Below are 20,797 nucleotides of genomic sequence, written 5' to 3'. Positions count from 1 at the left end.
GCTAGACCTGCATATAGTAAGGGTTCAATAAACAATTGCCATAGAGGATGGGCAACCTCAGAGGTGAGTCCCAGGGCTCAATCAATTGACCAGGATGTGTTGTGAGCTCACCTTGTGCCTGGTGACATGCTAGGCAACTTATCAGACACAGCAAATATTAGGCATGTCCCTGCCTTCCTGATTGGCTGCAAGTACATATCAATGACACATCCATTCCTGAGGGCCCAGAGCTCGTGGCAAGTAGGTGGGCACGGAGTGGCTAGGCTGGAGGCACCCCTCAGGAGAACTGGCAGCAGGAAAGAAGACAGAGGGGAGAACTGGGTGGTCCAATGGAAACAATCTACTTAATTTCTCTGGACCTCAGTTTCCTCATCTGTACAATGGAACACCTTGCACTGTAGAATGCTGCATCAAAGACACTCTTCCTACCTTTCCACCAAGGTCCAGTTTCTTTTCTTCTGTAGCAGCAGGGAGCAGTCTGTGACATCCATATCTCTCAGAACAGAAATAACTCGGGCCGTGATTTATCATCAAGCAGAGGAAGAAAGAAAATCATGGTGGTATCTTTGAGGCAGGTGGTAACATCTTCCAAGAGCCCCCTCCACCAGTATCCCACCCGGCCACACCCAAAATAAATAGGGGAGACACATATTCCAGGCTCTCCCTGACACATCTAATGAATATCTCATGGAAACGTCCGCAAAGCAAACAGGAATCTAATCTATCCCTTCATTCAGCCAAATGGAAACAGCAGGATATCCATGGCTGAGCCTCCAGCTTCTGGCGGGGGACACGAAGAAGGAAAATGGAAACAGATTACAGTCAGTCTGATATCCAAATAACAAATAGGTATCCTGGAGAGAAATGTGTTTTATTGATGTTCGGGAAGAGATCCACTGATTTCCTTGTCTGCCCTTGCCACTTTAATTGAGGAAGGTGCTAGTTAAAAGTCAAAGGAAAAATAAAATGAAAGAGGGTGCTTAAAGGCTGGCAGTCATCTGCTCCCGAGCACATCCAATCACACGTATGCACCACACACACTCTGTAATGAATTCTCCCAACAACCCAAAGTGTCCGTTGAAACTGGCCAGTGATTGAGCACAGTTCATTTTCCCAGGGGTTGACAGGTGTCTGGGCTTCAAGGCAGAAGGATTGCACGGGAGGGAAATAGCTTTGGGCCTGGCACTGGGGGCTGGGGATGTAGGTTTCTGGAGGGAAGAGCTGAGATTGGCCTGGGGTTCAAGCAGAAGGGGGATGTGGCCTCCCAGAGGCCAGGGAGGGGCAATGGGATCTTCACAACAACCCTCGCAAAAATCTCAGCTCTGGAGCCAAAGAAATAGTAGAGGGAAGGGAAAATGAAGCAACATCGTGGAAGGAAGGCAAACAGCTCAAAGGAAAGGAAAGAAGAAAAGGTATTTAAAAAGGGGACAAAGTGGCCAGGCCCTAGTGTCGCTCCAGCCCTGGATGCTTCATTATCATCAGGACCACCATCTACCTCTGAAGATGCCAGGTAGGACGGAGATTTTTGTGATACTATAAATATAGTTTATAGACTTTGGTTTATCTTTATGACAGACCCAATAAATAATTTACTGGTCAGTAAAAGATCAAAGAAACTGCTAGAACTGCAGCCTGAAATATCAAAACCTCTAATGTTTGTATGGAAGCGATACCGACCCTGCAAATTTACTGTTTGATGGGATAAGTTTATGGTCCTATGTCCAGGGCCCCAAAAGGTAAAACTTTTAAGAAAACAGAAAAAACAAAACCCTGGGCCAAATAGACATAGGAACAGACATAATAAGAAGAGAGCTGGAATAAAACAGCTGACATCACGACATCGTTGTTACTATGGGAAGTTACAGTGACCCAGTCCCACCCTATTCCCTCACAAAGGACCTCAGAGGGATGTGAATGCTTATAAGAGCCAACAAAATACATGTGATCAACCTTCTAAGAAATCACTGGAGAGAAAACCCAGATCTGAGTGAGTGAAGAATCAATGGTCCCAAATCCAGTCAAGGTAACACAGGCATTTTTCCCAGGAAGACTGGATATGATCGTAGTTAAGGTCTGGGAATCCCAGGGGAGAAAGGCTGTACTAATAGGAGATGCCAGGCCTGGATCCTGGAAGAGAAAACCCAAAGCAAGCCCCACCCATTTTCTTCCCGCCTCGGCTCTGTCCTAGAGCTCAAGCCAACTGTCCAAGCTCTGTCTCCCTGCCCCCTGCAAAACAGCTGTTCCTTGGCCATCCTCGGCCTCAGGATGTGCACCCCGCCAATGGATCTGGGGTAGAGGCCCTGGGAGCCGGCTTGGGGCTGTTGGGTCAGGAAATCCAAAGTCCCAGGTAGGGGAAGGGCCAGAGTAAGGCCCTCTGAAGCACAAGCTCAGCGCAATGTCTATAGGTGGCAGGGGCCCCAGGAGTAAGTGTTTGTTGGGGTTTTATCCAGCACTGGCTGAAAGGGAGAGACACAGATGCCACAAGTATTCCTGACTCGAGAGAGGCATTTGCGACAATGACAAGTGATGATTGGTTCATAGGGCCCCACTGTGCACTGGCTTCCACTAGCCCCCAGGCCATGCTCACCTTTGGACCAATGAGTCATTTTCGCTATCGTCCTGGAACAAGGAGGAGCTCCAAAGAGCAGAGGGAAGTCTCTGTCCACCAAAAAGTAACAGCCCCTCTGTAAATTGTTCCAGGGCACTTCTTTTTTATCAGTCTCGGGTGAGTTAGCATGAGTCAGCACCCCCTTGAGCCCAGTTACCCCTGGGTACCTTTGTCCCTCTTACCCTAGACTTTTAAAATTAATTTTTATTGGAGTATAGTTGATTTACAATGTTGTGTTAGTTTCTGCTGTACAGCAAAGTGAATCAGTTATACATATATCCACTCGTTTTTAGATTCTTTTGCCATATAGGTCATTACAGGGTATTGATTAGAGTTCCCTGTGCTATACAGTAGGTTCTTATGAGTTATCTATTTTATATATAGTAGTGTGTATACGTCAATCCCAATCTCCCAGTTTATCCCTCCCACCCTCCTTTTTCCCCTTGGTAACCGTAAGTTTGTTTTCTACATCTGTGACTCTATTTCTGTTTTGTAAGTGGGTTCATCTGTACCATTTTTTTAGATTCCACATATAAGTGATATCATATGGTATTTGTCTTTCTCTGTCTGACTTATTTCACTCAGTATGACAATCTCTAGGTCCATCCATGTTGCTGCAATGGCGTTATTTCATTCTTTTTTACGGCTGAGTAATATTCCATTGTATATAAGTGCCACATCTTCTTTATCCATTCATCTGTCCATGGACATTTAGGTTGCTTTCATGTCCTGGCTATTGTAAATAGTGCTGCAGTGAACATTGGGGTACATGGCCCTAGACTTCTGCCTTAGACTTTTAACAGGACAAGTACTGGCATTTGGGTGGGATGAGTCTTTTTGTGTAGGACTGTCCCTGCTCATTGCAGGATGTTTAGATGATCCCTGGTCCAGACCCAGTGATTATTGAGAGCCAGGAGCAGTCCTTAGTCATGGAGACAACCAAAGTCCCACATGGTTCTATGCAAGGCCTCTCCCATGTGCAATACTGCCTCTCTACTTGGGAACCACTGCTCAAAGTAGGGAATGGACTTGAGGACACGGGGAGGGAGAAGGGGAAGCTGGGACGAAGTGAGAGAGTGGCATGGACTTACATACACTACCAAATGTAAAATGGATGGCTAGTGGGAAGCAGCCGCATAGCACAGGGAGATCAGCTCGGTGCTCTGTGTCCACCTAGAGGGGTGGGATAGGGAGGTTGGGAGGGAGACACAAGAGGGAGGAGATATGGGGATATATGTATATGTATAGCTGATTCACTTTGTTATACAGCAGAAACTAACACAACATTGTAAAGCAATTATACTCCAATAAAGATGTTTAAAAATATATATATACAACTAGGGAAGAAAAACTTGGGGAAAGCCATGGCCAGTTGGGAGACACAGACATGAGAATAGACAGATACAACAGATCAGACAGAAATGGGGACAGATAAACCATCCTGGGGGGCAGCCAGGACAGTTTATGATAAACCTGATGCACTTCTACAAACTGATACAATCAGCAAAATTGGCATTTGGTTCTTTTCTTTCCATGAGAGAGAGAGGTGAAGACACCTTTGAACCCAGCTGTCACCTTGAAAGACAGACAATCAGCCATTGCCCAGTTTACCAAGTCTCCCCCGAACATCCCTTTGGGATTTGGAAACTGGATGAGATGAAACAGACATATCTGTCTTTCTCTTTCATTCTCCCTCCCAGCCTGCCCCTCCCCGACCTCACGGGCCGTCCTATCCCTAATGGAAGCCAATTGCTGACAGATTGGTGGCAGGTTGCTTTGCTGTCTTCCTAAGTGGCTTCTCCCCACTTAGAGTAGGAGGCAGCCGCTGGCAGGGCCAGCAAAAATGTCAGGTCGTAAACAAGCTGGCCAGCAGCTCCATTCATTAGAGCAACTCAGTGCTGTGCATCAGGCCCAAACTGCAGCCCAGTCTGGGGCGAGTCAAAGTGGAGGTCTCTGTGCCCACATTCACTCCCAGGAAGGGTCCCTGGGGATGAGGCCAGCACTCCAGTCCTTTCCCCTGCCCCCTCCCCTCCCCAGGGCTCAGCCTCAGAAGAGCCCTGCTCAAGGGGAGGACTGAGGCAGGAACACTCCAGGGCCCCAGGGAGGACTCTTTCCTTCCACTGTAGAGAGAGGACACAGAACTGCAGATGGGGACGCATCTACCTGCACCCTGCTTTGCCAGCTTTGTCATTCTGTCGCTCGAACCCAGAGTGGTCACTGTATCACAGGCCCCATCCCTGCATCCCCGCACACACATCTGATCCAGGCAATCGGCTGAAGGGCCCAGGGGCCCAGAATTCCCAAAGGATGCTGAGTGGCGGCCCCACGTGGAGTGTGGCGTGTGTCCAGCACGTGAGCTGTCTGGGTCCCTCCCCCGATTGTCACCTAAAATTAAGAAGGAAGACCCTTTCTTCCTCCATCACGACCACGGGAACGCAGCTCTGCTTTCATAGCTAGCCTCTGTTTCCCTCCTCTGCTCCAAAACAAATCGACTGGGGCATTCTGTGCTGCTATTGAGTGCAACAGACCACTTCATTGAATCTGTGGAACCTTGGGGTACGAACCGTGTATAAATACATAGCACGGAGATTGATAATTACTATCTTTACCACTTACTGAGCACCAACAATCCGTGATAGCCTCTGAACCGAGCTCTTTATATACATTAATTTATTTGATGCTAATAACAATCTCATGAATTGGGTGCTATTATTATTCCTCTTTTTTAAAGCCAAGGCAACTGAGGCTCAGAGAGGTTAAATAACTTGCCAAGGACCACATGTGTGCCATGCTCTCCTCCATGGAGCACTGTACATAGAACAGAGAGTTGATAAATACTTGACAAACCAAAGAGTGAATTAAATACTCAATTTTGTCTTCCCGTGACTCAACTTTCTAACCCCTCCCTGCAGCCAAACCCAGCCAGCTAAGCTATTTGTTTATTCAGTAAAGACTTATGGAGCACTTACTCAATTTTGTTCACTGCTGTGAGTGGGTACAAAAAAGCAGCCACTGGAAAAGTTAATGGAAACATTCAACTAATAAAAAGTTAGCAACATTTAACATTAACTCGAATTAATTTCAAGGTTATCTGTTTCCACTTTTAGCTAATTAAATGTTAGTGAAATGGTGCAGAACTACTTGACTACAGAGTAAGGCAGCAAAAAGAACTCTGGATTTGAAGTCAGGGGTCCTGGGTTCCAAAACCCCACAAGCCCCCTCAGCACGTGAACAGAGCAAGACACGACCTTTCCAAGCCTCTGCCTGAATTTCCAACCTGAGACTGAGAATCCCTCCCACCATCACAGAGTCACCATCAGGACTCAGAGGGAAAATGCACAACAGTGAGATTTATAAACCTTAAAGCTCCAGAAACATGTGAGATGGTATTGTTTTTTTTTTGTTTGTTTGAAGATTGAAATTAGTCCATTGACAGTGCTTTTTTTCAAAAGCAATAACGGGCAATTTGTCCGTAAGCTCATAAATTTACTTGAAACTTTCCCTGAAAACAATTAGCTCTTTCCACGTGATTTGCAGTATGACAACATAGCAATGTTGCTAGACTACCATGTGAAGGATTTTTTAATTTGATGATAGCAGAGAAGGGAAACCATAATTAAAATAAGGCAGGATAGTGACACGGGTTAGCGCCAACAGCCTGGTCATTGGGTTTGCGTCTCATTTTCAACAGTTTTCACACTTGGTGGTGTTTCATAGGAATCGGGCACCTTTCTTTCAGTCCAACCAGAGGACAAGCTCCCGAAGGCAAGAATAGTGTCTTCACTACTTTTCATCCCTACACCTCCCACTGCCTAGCACAGGTCCTCTCTGGAAGGGAACAGTGTGGGAATGTCTATTGCACAGACCGGAATAACACAGGAAGCATCCCATATCCCCAGTCAAGGGTCATGTTCGACAGGAAATGCTATAAACGTCACAGTTAGGTTTGAACTTTGATTAAGGAATCGATCAGGGGAGAAAAAGCAAAAGAAGGAGTGTGCCATCCTTGGAGCGAGGTGGTTACAGCAGGTCAGCTGAACCTGTCACATCACATGGGCAGGTGTGATTCTAATAATAGATGACACCCATGGAGTGCTCCCTTTGTCCATTGCTATGTTCAGCTCATTTAATTCGCTCGACAACTGTGAAGTCCAGTGAGTAGTCCTGCTTTGCAGATGAGGAAGCAAAGCACAGAAAGGTCAAGAAACCTGACCACACCCACAAAACAAAACCCACAGCTCAAGGGTGAGCTGAGTTCCCACTGACCCCAGAGCCCTGAATTCTGGACCACTGAGTAAACTGCCTCTGGATGCAGCAAGCAGAGCAAGTCATCTTGGTTTCCACTCAAAATGAGATCATTCTCCAACTTTCCAAAAAAGGAGAGAGCCAAAGAGAACAATGATGCTTTTCTCATTCAGGTAAGTTCAGATTTGTGGGGAGACGGATGGAGCGGAGCCGCACTTGGCTTTTGGCCAGAGTCAGAGTGGTCGTCTTCCTACTGGCTATGACTGATCCAAGATGGGGCCTTGCTGACTTAATTTTGCAAACTTAACAAGTGAACTAGAGACAAGGGCCAGCACTGCTGTGCAAACTGGCCAGAGGTATTCCTTGGTTGGGAATGTCTCTCCCTCCCAGTCATAAACAGAGGACAATGTCGGAGCTGAATGCTGGCGAAATTACTTGGCTGGTTACCAAGTATTTTTAATAGCAGCGTCCTTCAATTTCTCTCCCTTGGCTTGACCTAACTATGGACGAGACGGATGCCTGGCAAGACTTGGAGCTTGCTTGGAAAGCCACGCTCTGCAGCCGTGGAGGGAACCGTGAGACTCAAGACCCTAGTACAGTGACTAGCAAATGAGAGGATGCAGCAAATGCGGCACGTGTGCACGTTCAGACACACAGCCTGGCAGTCCTAATAGCACTAAGGACCTGTGGCATTGTGCTTCCTGGTAGACACAGTCTCGGTGTCGGGGGGAGACTTGTACCCTCAAGCTCTCTCAAACAAGGTTTTCAGAAAAAAATATTATTCCACACTGAGGATATTGAATGAATGAGTGAATATTAATCATTTATGAACTCCAAAAAAAACCTAATTCTCAAAATGGTTCAGGTCTCTAACACACTTTTAAGCAAGTTCAAGCTAAGTCCTTTCAAATTATTGAACGTAAACGCTGACCATTATTTAACCATAATGACGTCATAGATAAGACATTAATCTTTTAGCTCATTAGTTACTGGTTTATTCCTACACTCACAGGTGTGAGGAATCACCTCTGCCCACAAGGAGCTTGTGCCTAGTAGGAAAGAGGAGGCATGTACATGAATAATCTCAGTTCAAGGCACTGTGTGATCAGTGCCACGTGTAAGTAAAGAGAGGGAGCGTTTGCTTCCAGGTGGGCAATCAGAGGAGACTTCGTGGAGGAGTCACCTAGGAAAGGAACTTGAAGAATTGAGAGCAGGATTTTTACGAAGTAGATTTGGAAGGAAAGGGGAGGAAAGGAGAAAGACTCAACATTGGGTTAATGGAATAAAAAGTGGACCAGTTTAACCTGAGCATGAAGTTTATGTGGGGTGATGAGTGTGGCATAGGATTGGGAATGTAAACTGGGACCAGATTGTGCTAAACTGTGAATGTCAAGGTAGGGCTTACGGGATTTATTTGGGATACAATGGGGAGACATTGAAGGTTATTGAGCAGGGAAGACAAATGATCAAATTAGTTTGTTCCCAGTCCCTATTTTTTTGAGAACATATGAACCTCTCTGGCAGACACTACCCATAGCCTAGACTAAAGCCAAAAGTACTCTCCCAGGCAGCGGCGAACCTGGCCGTGCTTCCAGCCTGCTCTCTGTGCCCAGAAAGCTCTTGAATGCGTCCCCTTTCTGGGCACTCGGCCGAGGTCAGCTTCCCTAAGCTGCTCTCTCTAACTCCTGCTTTACTGAACACGCTCCATGGTTCTTCAATGAGGCTCCAGATTCTTCTGCAGCAAAAACTCAATAACGGCAAACCTTTCTCTATTCCCAGAAAAATAAGTTAATTGATGATTGCCTTAATTATAAATTTTTCAACTACAAAATTATTGTTAAATGTTGGCCTCTGTTACAGCTTGCCTTTAATAGAATCTAGCATGAGATGCTACTTGATTAAGTACAAAATCATATTTTTAATTTGCCTGGGTTTTGAAGTTGGGCCCATCTGGATGGGAATCCTTGGTCTACCACTTACCAGCTCTGTGACCTTCGGCAAATCAATTGCCTTTTCTGAGCCTCAATACACTCATCTGCAAAATGAGGGCAATTATGCCTTTCCCACCCGGTGCTAGGAGAACGAAATGAGATTAAACACAGGTGGAGTGCCTAGCCAAGTGGCAGCGTTTGGAAGGACTCAACAAGAGCTCTGTCCCTCGTTCCCTCGCCCACTTCTTCTCACTTCTCCCGCCCTTGGGGGAGAGAAGTGTGCTTCCTGCCAAGGTTGGACTTACCAGCATCCTGAGGTGCTCTGTAAAGTGCGAGGCAGTGCCACAGGGTGGAACCAGCATGGACTTTAGGTGTAAGACAGAACTGGGTTCAAATTCTAGCCATTCTCACTGGTGGCGTAACTTGAGCAAAACGTTTGTCCTCTCCAGGCTTCATCTCCTCCTGTGAGAAATAAAAGCAGTGCAGTTACTGTGATGATTCAGTGAGCAGGTACGTGCAATGTCCCTTAGCCTCTCACTTAGTAGGGCTCAACTTATGTTAGCACTAGAAGCTTCCAGCAGCCAACCCTGGCAAGTTTGAGGACTGTCAGGCTCAGCTCTCTCCCCTCGTAAACCCACTGTTCCTGGTTCCACTTTCTTCTTCTTTTCTCAATAGTTTCCATCTCCTTGCATTCCATTTGCCCAGGAGGAGGTATATTATAATGAGTAATCATGTTGTCACCCAAGACAGACAGACCTGCATAGGAATCTTGGCTCCATTATTCAGAAGCCCAGTGACCTGACCCAGAGGGTTCAGATTAAATGAGAAAATGCAGGGAAAGCGCCTAGAAAAGCGCCCACTTGCGGCAGCCCTGTTGAGGGTAAGCCCTGTCGGCGCCATGTGTTTTGCTCCTGACAGCACCCAGCTCCATCAGCTCTGTCATCTTTGCCTCTTCCCGGTCATCTTGGGCTCCTGTCCAAATTCACATTCACAAACCCACAGCAGTACTGATCCGCTTACCCTCAAAAACAAAAACCAGGGTCCCACATATATATATGACTGGTGGGGGGGCCTCATTTCCTGGGGGAAACTGGAGGGGTTGGTAGCCAGCACAGAGGAAGTCTAGTGGGCCCAGCAAAGGAGGCCAAGTTGATGATTTCCTATTCCTTCTTTGTACATTTTGCTTAAAGCAAAGCTCACTGCCACCTCCCCCCCTTAGTCAAAGAAACTGTTATTTCTGCCAACTTTCCCTGCAGACATTAATTAACTCTCTGCAAGGCATGGCCAGATCCCACAGAAGTCAGTGCCCCATAAGACAGAAGGGGACCCAAGTGGTACCTCCTCTCCCCTGCACGCACCACGGAGAGGTGGCCATTTGTCCTCTGTCCTGGCCAGCCCAGGAGAGCTGGGGACTTTAGCCTCAGAAACTCGGCTTCGCAGAAGAGAATTATCATATCTTCCTGAAAACCAGAGAAATGCACTTGCTGCAGGAAGGATCTAAAGTATTAAAATAATCACTTCCATTTGTATTTGCTCTGCTGTTTACAACTCATTGACCCCTATATCACCTCACTTCTTAGAGCTGGAAAGACCTTAGAAAAAAGGTCATCTGACTTTTTCATTTCACTGTGAGGAAATGAGGTTGGAGAGGCTGTGAAACTTGCTCAGGGTCATTGGAAATGCATTTGGCTGAGCCCAAATGAGATCTCAGCCCCAGGGTTCCTTCCACAGCTCCCCACAGTAGGACACAGATGCTACTCTGGAAGCAAGTTCGGGCGTGGAGTAGACACAACGTCTATCCATTTCTCAGTTAGCATTTATATTATATTGAGCACCTACTATGTGCCAAACACTGTGCTAGTCACTTTCATGTATATTATTTCATGGGATTATCTTGCCCAGTTTTGGACCCCCTGCCAGCACTGACTGGCACATAGTAGTTGCTCAATGAATGTGAGTTTTCTTCTTTGCCTTGGGAGCTGTGTTGGGAGTAGAAAGAGAGTGGGTTTGGAGTCAGTCTGGGTTTGAATCTCATCCCTACCACTTGTCAGCTTTTTGGCTTTTACCTCTCTAAGCCTCAGTTTCCATATCTCTAAAATGGAGATAACAATGAAATTGGAGTATGGTGATAAGTTATTGCATGTGAAGGACCTATTACTCATAATAAGTACTCAATTATAGTCATCTCTATCATTCAGTGTGCTGTTATTGATATTGTTACATGCCTTCAAGGAGTTGATAATCTCAGAAGACACGTATACACATAACCACAAAGCAAAGCAGAGCAGAGACCAGTGGAGGACTATAGAGGTTCCAGGAATGCCCTTATGTCTGGGGATGATGGAAGGATTCCTAGAACAGGTGTCACTATAGTTGAAGGAGTTGAACAGATGGCGGGGGCAATGATGCTGGGAAAAGAGCAAGGGTAAGGATGAGGAGGCAAGAGAATACAGCAAGTATTTAGTTCCAAGAAGGTAGAAATTTAGAAATTTTGGAAGACTGGAGGTTTAGGAGAGTAGTGAAGATGAATCTGGAAAAATAGGTAGGATCAAATTGTGGAGGCTAAAGACTGAGAACCTTATTCTGCTAGCAGTGGGGACTCAGAGAAACATTTTGAATAGAGTAATGGTATGAAAATACCTAAGACTTAAAGTGATGAATTTGGCCAAGGGTTCAGTGTAATTTGGAAGGCAGACATCAGAGACTAGAAGCTACTGCAAGAGACCCAACTTGAGCAAATGAACGCCTGACAGAAGGAATAACATGGGGAGCAAAAATAAAGGGATATAAGACAAAGATCAGAGGTAAAGTAAAGCGGACTGAGCCACAGATTGGATGTGGAGTGAGGGAGAGAGAGGAGTCAAAGATGGCTGGGGTGGAAGGGAGCTGAGAGAAGGGTGATGCCATTAATCTCAGTGGGGAAGTAGCAAATGTTGATCAGAGACAAGGAGAAAGAACAGGAGGTCCCTTGCAAGGAGGGCTGGGGAGTACTCGTTATGCAGAAAGAGATGGTGGAAAGAAAGATGCTGAAGGTACAGGAAAGAGAATAACCAAGAAAGCAAGACCCTGCACGAGGCCAGAAGCCTTATGGGGCCTCAGTCAGGACATGGGCTGGGAGTAGAAAGACAAAGGAAGAACTTTAAGGTGGAGAGATGGAAAACTGAATTTCTTTGTCATACTCTCATTCATTCCATAAACATCCATTGAGTACCTATTACCTGCCAGACAGGAAGCTGACCCTTGTTACCCTGCATCAGACTTCCAGCAACTTGGAGGCAAGGCCATCTGCTCAGGGAGAGGGGGTTAGGGTCCTTGGGAACTTATTTAGAAAGCCAATTCCTTGGCCCACTCCCTCCCCCACAAAGATACCAATTCAGGATCAGTCTCCAGGTGGTTCTTTGGGAGATATCCCAAGACCACAGCTGGAGAAACTGAATTTGAAGCTCGCAAGAGTTTTGGGGTCACAGCTGAGGTCCCAGATTTGCAGAGGACCCAGGCTACGTCCTTCACAGTCATCCTAGGAGTGTGGGCGTGAGGCAGTAAGTGGGGCTCACCCATCGTTGGGATGAACAAGGAAATAGCAGGTGAAGGGAAGGGGGATGATTGCAGGAATCACTAGGAAAACACTGCAAGTGGCCCGACTCTAATCTCCATTAGGCTTTGCACACCCCACAATTCTGACTTCATCTTCCAACTTTTCCCAACCCCTAAAAACCCTTCTAGGAGCTCCAGAGAACTAGACTCCTAAGGCTTCTAGGCTTCCTTCAACTCTGAAATTTAATTACAGTTACACTTAACACATATCCAATGATCAGATCTGTTCAAAGGAGGAGACAATCCTCATGATAGTGCCTAATGTTTTTGATAAATGTCACAGTGTTCAGAGCAATTTCATGCACATTACTGTACATGATATTACATCAGCATTCCTCCAAGTATAAGCCATAGACCACCAGCATCAATATCACTTGGGAGTATGATAGGCACACACATTTGTAGGTCTCAGCCAAGATCTGATATATCAATCATCTGGAGATCCAGGACCCTGAAAACTGAACCTGTAGTACGCTCTGGGGTGATTCTAAAGAAAACTATAAATTGGCAATTTATAATCTTGTCTCTGTCCCTAATTCCTGGTACAGAGCTTCAAAAATTCTTAGAGTTTCCTGATAGGAGTGTCTCATCCATAATGAGCCTCTTTTGATCATTCCTGAGTTTATGCTAATTGTGAGCCCTTAGATAGTTCCAAGGGAGGGGATGGCCATGCCAGAATGACCAGTCCCACCCCCTAACCTCTGGGGAGGAGAGAGGGACTGGAGATTGAGGTCCATCATGTAGCTATTGATTTAATCAAATGTGCCTATATAATAAAACTCATATAAAAACTCTGGACACTGAAGCTCAGTGGACCTTCCTGGTTGGTGAACATATTATGTGTTGGGAGGTGACTAGACCTGATTCCATGGAAGCTCTGGCCACCCCCCACCCTGAGACCATTTGGAAGTTCCTGAGTTGTATCCTTTACAATAAAACTGTAATTATAAGTATAGCACTTTCAGGGAGTTAGCAAATTAACCAACCTAAAGGGAGGTTATGGGAACCCCTGAATTTGTAGCCAAGTCAGACAGAAGTGCAGGTAAAATAGGGCCCCATTTGTGGCTGGCATCTGAGTTAAGAGCAGTCTTGTTGGGGACCTTGGTCTTTAACTCTGGGATCTGACGCTAACTCCGGGTAGTGTCAAAATTGAATTGGACTGCAGGACACTCAGTGGGTGTCAGAGAATTGTCAGAACACAGGAACCATAGCCCTATATAAGTCAAACCACAATCTTATAAGTTACATATCAACATCCCATGTTACAGATGAGGAGACTGAGAGACAGGGAGGGTAAGTGACTCCCCCATAGGCAGGGAGCCATGCTGGAGAAAAGCAGGAATATGAAGTTAGGTCCTTGGCCCCAGGTCATGCCTCTTCCCTCCAGGGTACAGCTGCCTCATGGTCCACTATACCCCCAAGGTGGTGGTAAAATCACAAAGCTCAGGGGCTGGGACCAGCCTTGGGTTTGGGGGTGAGGGTCGGGGGGCTCACCTAAGTCAACCCAACAGAACCAGCTGCCAGGGAGGTAACGAAAAAGAGCTGAGGCTCTGAGACCTTTGAAAGTTTAAATTCTATACCTTTCTGACTGTGTGTGTCTTGTGTAATCCTCAAAGACTTGTAATTGTGACAGCCTTGGAAAATTACAGGTGACTTGAAGCAATTTAATGATAATAAAAATAAAATAAAAACAGTAAACGGCACTGCTGCTCCCTCTAATTTCCCAGCATCTTTATCATATAAATGCCTCCTATTCTTTTCCCCACAGACGATTAATGAAGCTGCAATTGCCATACTGGATGCTGTGCTCACGTCTCCTTAATTCTCTTGCTGCTGTAGCTCCAGCACTGGGGACGCCCCTCCCAGCTTCAATGGCAGGGATCTCACAGGGCCAGCCAGACTTCAGAGGCAGCCCTCGGAGAGGCACCCAGGCCTCCTCCATGGACCAGACTTTCCTCCCTTGCTCCTCACCCTAATGGCCCAGGGCTGGCTTCTCCAGCCAAGTTTCTCCAGGACCCCTGGTGATCTGAGCAGCCACAAATTGACCTTCTCTCTGGGCATCTCCTTTCCTCACTCCTGGTGTTAATATGCCCCTTAAAGAGCTGCAAACTCAACAAGTCTCTCTTATGCAGGTTAATTCAGAGGCAGCCAAGCTGTGATCAAATGACCTTTACTGACGTCCCTGCTAATTTTGATGGGCAGCTCCATTTCCCTTCTCGCTCCCGGTCCCCCCTTACTCTAAATTGGAAATCTATCAGTTTTCTAAGTAAATGGAAAATAAAGACACACAGGCACAAGCAACACACACTCACCCACATACACACTAACATAAGCTTGTTGAGACAGGGCTAGATTGGGCCTGTTTTTTTTAAAATACTAGATTTCGTAGAAGAATGCTAGAGCTGGATCCTGAGCTGATGCCAAAAGAAAATAAAGTTTCCAAAAGAGAATCCTTCCTCCACAATTTTATCTCTTGCTTCATCAGTGAGGTACAATCACAATCATAAATAGGGAGAATAATAACAATAAAAAGTAACATTTAGCAAGTGCTTCCTGCTTGCCAGTCATTTCCCAAAGATTATCTCATTTTTATTTTCTCAACAGCTCTATGAAATGAGAACTATTATTATCCCCATTATATGGAAAAAGAAATTGAGGTTTTAAGAGATTATGGAAAATGCTTAAGGACGCTCATACAGAAGGAGGCAGAGTGAACATTTAAACCTGGATGGTCTGATTCCAAAGTCAAGTTCTTGTTTTGTTATTAGCAGTGTGACCTGGAACCTATCACATAATCACATTTAGCTTCAGTTTCCTCATCTGCAACAGGAGTATAATAAGACTGACCTCATCTGGCTCCTGGAGGATCAATTAAATGGTGACCATCCTTTGAAAGCTATGAATCACTGTCTGTTCACCATTATAACAATGACTATTAATTCAATTAATGAATTACTGGTACAAATATTTCCTGATCACCTACTATGTGCCAGCCCTGTCCTAGGCCTAGAGATACAGCAGTGACTGAAACAGATAATATCCCTGTCTCCGAGGAGCATGCATTCAAGTGAGGGAGACAGACAGACAAGAAACAAGTAAAATACATAGTTTATCAGATGAAGCTTAATGCCAGAGAGAAAATAAAGTGGGGAGGGGAGTATAAGGAGTGAGGGTGGGCAGGCTGCTCAGGGCTGACCACACAGAGAAGGTGATATTTGGACAAGGCTCTAAGGGAATGAGGGGAGCAAGCAGAACAGTTATGCAGGGAAAGAGTGTTCTGAGCAGTGGAACAGCAAGTACAAAGATCCTGAGGCAGAACCAGCAAGGAGGCCAGAGTGGATGCAGCAGAGGGAGGGAGGAGGGAGTAGCAAGGGGTGAGTCCAGAGGGCTAAAGCAGGTGGTGGGCCTTGTAAGGCCTTGCAGGTCATTGGCTTTTACTCTACATGCCGTGGCGGGGAGGGGTTTTGGGCAAAGCAGTGACAAAGTCTTAACGTTTTTAAAGAGTCACTCTGGCTACTACAGGAGGGCAGGAACAGAAGCAAGGAGACGAGTTAGTAGGCTCTTGCCACTAATCCAGATGACAGAAGATAGTGGCTCGGACCAGGGAGCTAGCAACGGAGGTAATGAGGTGTATTTGGATTCTGGATATATTTTGAAGGTAGAACCAACCAGATATGCTGATGGATTGGATGTCAGTGTGTAAGAAAGCAAGGAGTCACTGATGACACCAAGGTTTTTGACCTGAGCAGCAGAAAGAATGGAGTTGCCATTTACTAAAATGAGATATAGTAGGAGGAGCAGGTGTTATGGCTAGAACTGTGTTCCTCAAAAATGATATGTTGAAGTCTTAACCCCCAGAATCGAGAATGTGACCTTATTTGGAAAGATGGTCTTTGCAGATGTAGTCAAGTTAAGGTGAGGTCATTAGGGTGGGCCCTAATCCAATATGACTCGTGTCCTTATAATAACAGGAAATTTGGACACAGATTCACACAGCAGGGAAAACGTCATGTGAAAATTGGAGTTATGCTGCCACAAGTCAAGGAATTCAGAAGCTAGGAGAGAGGCCTAAAACAGATTCTTTCCTGGTGCCTTCAGAGGCAGCAGGGCCCTGCCAACACCTTGATTCGGACTTCTCACCTCCAGAACCATGAGACAACAAATTTCTGTTGTTTAAGCCACTTCGTTTGTGGCACTTGGTCATGGCAGATTTGGCGTGAAGAGTCAGTGGTTCATTTCTAGACATCCAAGTGGAGATGTCAATAAGCAGCTGAGTCTGGAGTTCAGGGGGGATAACTGAACCGCACACACACATCTGAGAGTCTTATCTGCTGTGAACTTAACAGCTATGGGACCAGCTGAGGTCACTTAGGGTAGATAGACAAGCGGTCCAAGGACTGAGCTCTGGGACGCTCCATCATTAAGAAGACAGGGAGTTAAAAAGCAGTTGGTGAGTAAAGAGGAAAACAGGAAAGATGTTCTGAAAGACAAATGAAGACAATGTTTTGAAAGGGTCAAACATCAAATCGCTGACATTTGACAGCGAGGAGTCAAGTTGGATGAAGATGAAGAATTGACCATTGGACTTAGCAACTCAGAGCTCATTTGTGACCTTGACAATGGCAGTTTCAGAGGTGGGAGTGACGTTTAATTGGAATGGGTTGGAGAGAGAATGAGAGGAGAAATTGGAGGCACAGGCACAGACATCTCTTCGGAGGAGTTTGCTAAAGGGAGACCTGGGGTCAAGAGAGAGCCTTTCTAAAGATAAGAGAGATAACAGTACGTTTTATGCTAAGATAAATGATGCAGCAGTTTGGAGGAAACTGATGAGATGAGGAGAGCAGGATGAACTGCAGAGTGATGTCCTTGAGAATCTGGGTGGGGGCAGGACAGAGCACACACTTGCCCAGGAGCATGGGTGGTGCACCCACGGTCACAAGAGAGAGACAGGTAGACAAGGTGCCCAGGTGGGTAGATGTGGTGGCGACTTGGGAGGTAAAGTCATCCGCTGAGAGTGAAGAGAGGTGAGGAGGTGCTGCAGCTCTGAGGAGGAGGAGAGGGAGGAGACAGGCATGGGGGAGAGTGAGAGGTGGGGAAACACAATAGCGTTGTCGGGCAGAACTCAGGGCACGTGCTCCTGAATGTGCAGTAAGGCCAGTACAATGAACATGCACTTTTCTCCAGCCATGTTCAGCTGCCCACGTGTAAGCTCAGAGTCAACAGAGAGTTGCAGTTCATCTGAGGTTGGGTTTTGCTCCTGGAATGCAAAGACAACGGGAGCAAAGGAGGAACAATCATGATGGATTGGGGAATTTAAGCTGGATACGGATAATGGGGAGGACCTGAGAAGGGCATTTGGATAAAGGGATTGTGGGTTCCAATAAGGGGAGGGATTGTTAGAGTTGGGATACCAGAGCCTGGAGCTAGAAGAATAAGGAGTGGAGGTCCTTAACATGTATATCTTGGAAGGGTAGCAGTGATCGGCAATGACAAAGTTTAGGGTATGGCCATGGGGCTGGGTGGTGGGGGGCAGGATGGAGAGCATTGGAAGAAGTCAAAGAACTAAGAGGCCAAAGTACTAGAAAGATCATGGATATTGAAACCACCAAGAATTTTGAGAAGGTAGTATTGGAGAGAGTGACAGTGAGCCAGGAGCTGAAATCCTGAAGGAACGAGAGCAAGTCTCCCAGAGTCGTTAGGCACCTACAGCAACTCCTGATGACGTGAGTTCCAAAGCTGGAGGTGCTTCCAGAGGCGACTGAGAAGAGTGTGAAAGCAGCAAAGACAAACCAGGGACTGTTGCGAGAAGAGACTGAGAAAAGAGGGGGTTTGCCGATGGCTGGCCATGAGTTCCTGAGGGCAAGAGCAAGGGCTGGGAGGGACCGAAAAATTCAGTCAGAAAAGGAGATGTGCAGAGCTTAATAGAGCACAGGGCCAGGGGGTGAGAGGGCTTCTCCCGTGATTGACATAAAGGAGGATGAAAGGCACAGGAAGGGTCCAGAGACTAAGCCAGCGAGGGGTGGTGAGGCCGGGGCGTGGAGAGGAGAGAAGGGTGAGCAGTGCTGGTGGGAGTGCTTCCTGGGAGCTCCAGGTACTCCGGAATCCTCAGTCACTCCTGCCAAAGGTGATGGATGAGGAGGGGTTTGTAGTTATCCTAACATAAACATTATCGTTTCCATTCCTACAATATCAGTCAGACTTCTCAGGTGTAAAGAACTCAACTCACTCTGGCTGGTTCTCGCAAAATAAAAAAATTAAAAAAAGAAAAGATATTTATTAAAAGATATCCGTAGCTCCCAGCAATGCAGACCCAGCATCTAAGGCCATGCAGTCAGGTTCAAGGTTTAAGCTCACTGTGGGTGGTCTGTTGATGCCCCCATCAACTCAGGACTAAATACTAGAAGCTCTGCCACTACCACCCTCAGAGACCCAAACAGTCAACCATTGCGCTGGCCCGAAAACTAATTCCTCATCATCACCACCGCTGCCCGCCCCGCCGGCCACCTCTGCTTGCTGTTCGTTCTCTGTGGACCAGTCTGGTTGACCCAACCTCAGTCATGACCCAGGCCTCAGCTGCAAGGGAGGCTGATGATGCAAGTCTCCCGACCTCCACCTTAGGAAGAATTACGAAAATCTGTGTGAATCACCCAGATCTAAAGAGGCTGTTCAAAGAGTTTAGCAAACCACCAATGTCAAGTATTTATTGAATAGAAACAACAATCCTAATTTTACTGTTCGTTTGCCTAAGCTTTGCAAGAAAGAGCTGGGGCGGATTCCGTGCCGCCACGTCACCCTTTGACTCTCAGATGAGGTTTCTGACCTTTCAGCAGCAGTTGAGAACGCTGTTCCTATCGATTAGAGCCAAGGTCTCAATAAAACATGTGCGTGTTCTCAGGTAGGACCATCGGCCTGAGCCTTCCCAGATGAGATCAGCTGCATTTAGAGCTCACTTCACAGCAAAGCACACTCTTGACCCTGAAAAGACAAGATGATAGAGGCTACTATTTACTCAGCAGCCCCTGTGTGCCAGATACTGTAATCTTCACTTGGTGTGCATGATCTTGTTTAATCCTCAAGGTGACTCTGTCAGGAAGGGAGTGGGATTATCATATCTCAGATAAGGAAATAGAATTTTAAAGAAAATACTAGTAAGTTGCTTGTGACCCCACCCCTGCCCCACCCCACCCCCCATCCTGACCTCCAGCAGCAACAAGGTCCCTGAATGCCGTTGCACAGGTCGTGCACTGCACAAATCCAGTATCCAGCTGTACTTGATGGGGATGGCACCACATAGAGTTGTGCAGTGCACAACCCGTGCCCTCAATGTAGGGCCTCTGCTCACTTGGTTTCGAAGTCCATTTCCTCTATCTTATAGCATCCAGTAATCAAAGTCTTTTAAGTCAGAGCTCCTTAAGGTCAGGGAAGATTTCTTCTTTGGATGCACAGAGAGTAGCACAATGCCTGGCACTTAGCAGGTGCATTGATTAAATGGCTGCAAGATTAAAGGCTATCAGAGACGAGCATGAATGGGCTCATCAACTCTTGAATCACTGGATCTACAGAGGAACCACTTGAAGCCTGAAATAGGTAGTTTAAACAAATGAAAGGAAGACCTACTGCTTGGCACAGCTGGCTGTCAGCTTGTAAAACTCATTAACCCAAGAGGTGGTTTAGGCAGCAAACACTAATGGACTCCAGGTGCGTCTCGGAAAGTTCAAGGCTTCTACAACCATAGTGTTCTATTAAGAAGGGTAGCCAAGGAGAGCACTAACATTGTTTGAGCACCTACTATATCCCAGGCACTGGGCTAGATTGAACATGTTCTATTACTAATCTCTCCAAGTGTATTCCCTTTTATGTAAAATGGAGCTAATGTTACATGCCTATTTGGGGGGAGGTCTTGTGATCATTAAATAAAATAATATATGTAAAAGCCCTTAGCACAGGCTTCCCACAGTATTAATGCACAGCAAGTGTTCACTATTATTCCTACAAAGAATAATAATAACAAATGAAATTGTGTGGACATTTCATGAGTAGGAAAGAATTTCACAAAACTTGCTTCTCATACCAAGAAACCAGGTTCAATTACTTTCTTATATGGACACTTCCCTGATCCAGACTTTAAGAAACCAACCTTTTCGGATTTCACATAAATAGAAGATTCTTTTTCTCCATTGTGACTTTCAGCCAGGGTGATCTTTAATTAAAGCAGCAACATAATGACAAACTCCTGCTTCGGGCATCCCCCACCTCCTATAATTTCTACCAAGAGCTTTCAGGGGACCAACATCGTGTCAGGCACCAAATAAAATATTCAGATGAGACTTCTGCCTTCCTATGTAGAGATTTGTATGCAGAGTTTGTGGATATTGTCGTACACAGACAAGATTATAATACTTGAAGCCAGATCACAAAG

The 20,797-nt window shown here is 46.1% G+C and overlaps 1 long non-coding RNA gene across 9 annotated transcripts in view; it reads right to left on the bottom strand.

The window, feature by feature from the left end:
* LOC309637113 overlaps positions 1-20,797 on the bottom strand; it is a 332,604-nt gene that overhangs the window by 102,070 nt on the left and 209,737 nt on the right. For 7 of the 9 annotated variants that reach the window (XR_014250407.1, XR_014250408.1, XR_014250409.1 and 4 more), the window contains one exon: positions 9,090-19,353. This is a non-coding gene — a long non-coding RNA (uncharacterized lncRNA). The remainder of the gene's footprint in view (positions 1-9,089; positions 19,354-20,797) is intronic. The other 2 variants (XR_014250412.1, XR_014250414.1) reach the window with 2 other exon arrangements.

The sequence above is a fragment of the Balaenoptera physalus genome, assembly GCF_965194825.1.
Source record: "Balaenoptera physalus genome assembly, chromosome: 10".
Classification (NCBI taxonomy): Eukaryota; Metazoa; Chordata; class Mammalia; order Artiodactyla; family Balaenopteridae; genus Balaenoptera; species Balaenoptera physalus.
The sequence above is the reverse complement of the archived record's forward strand: the minus strand, read 5'-3'. Positions and strand labels throughout refer to the sequence as shown.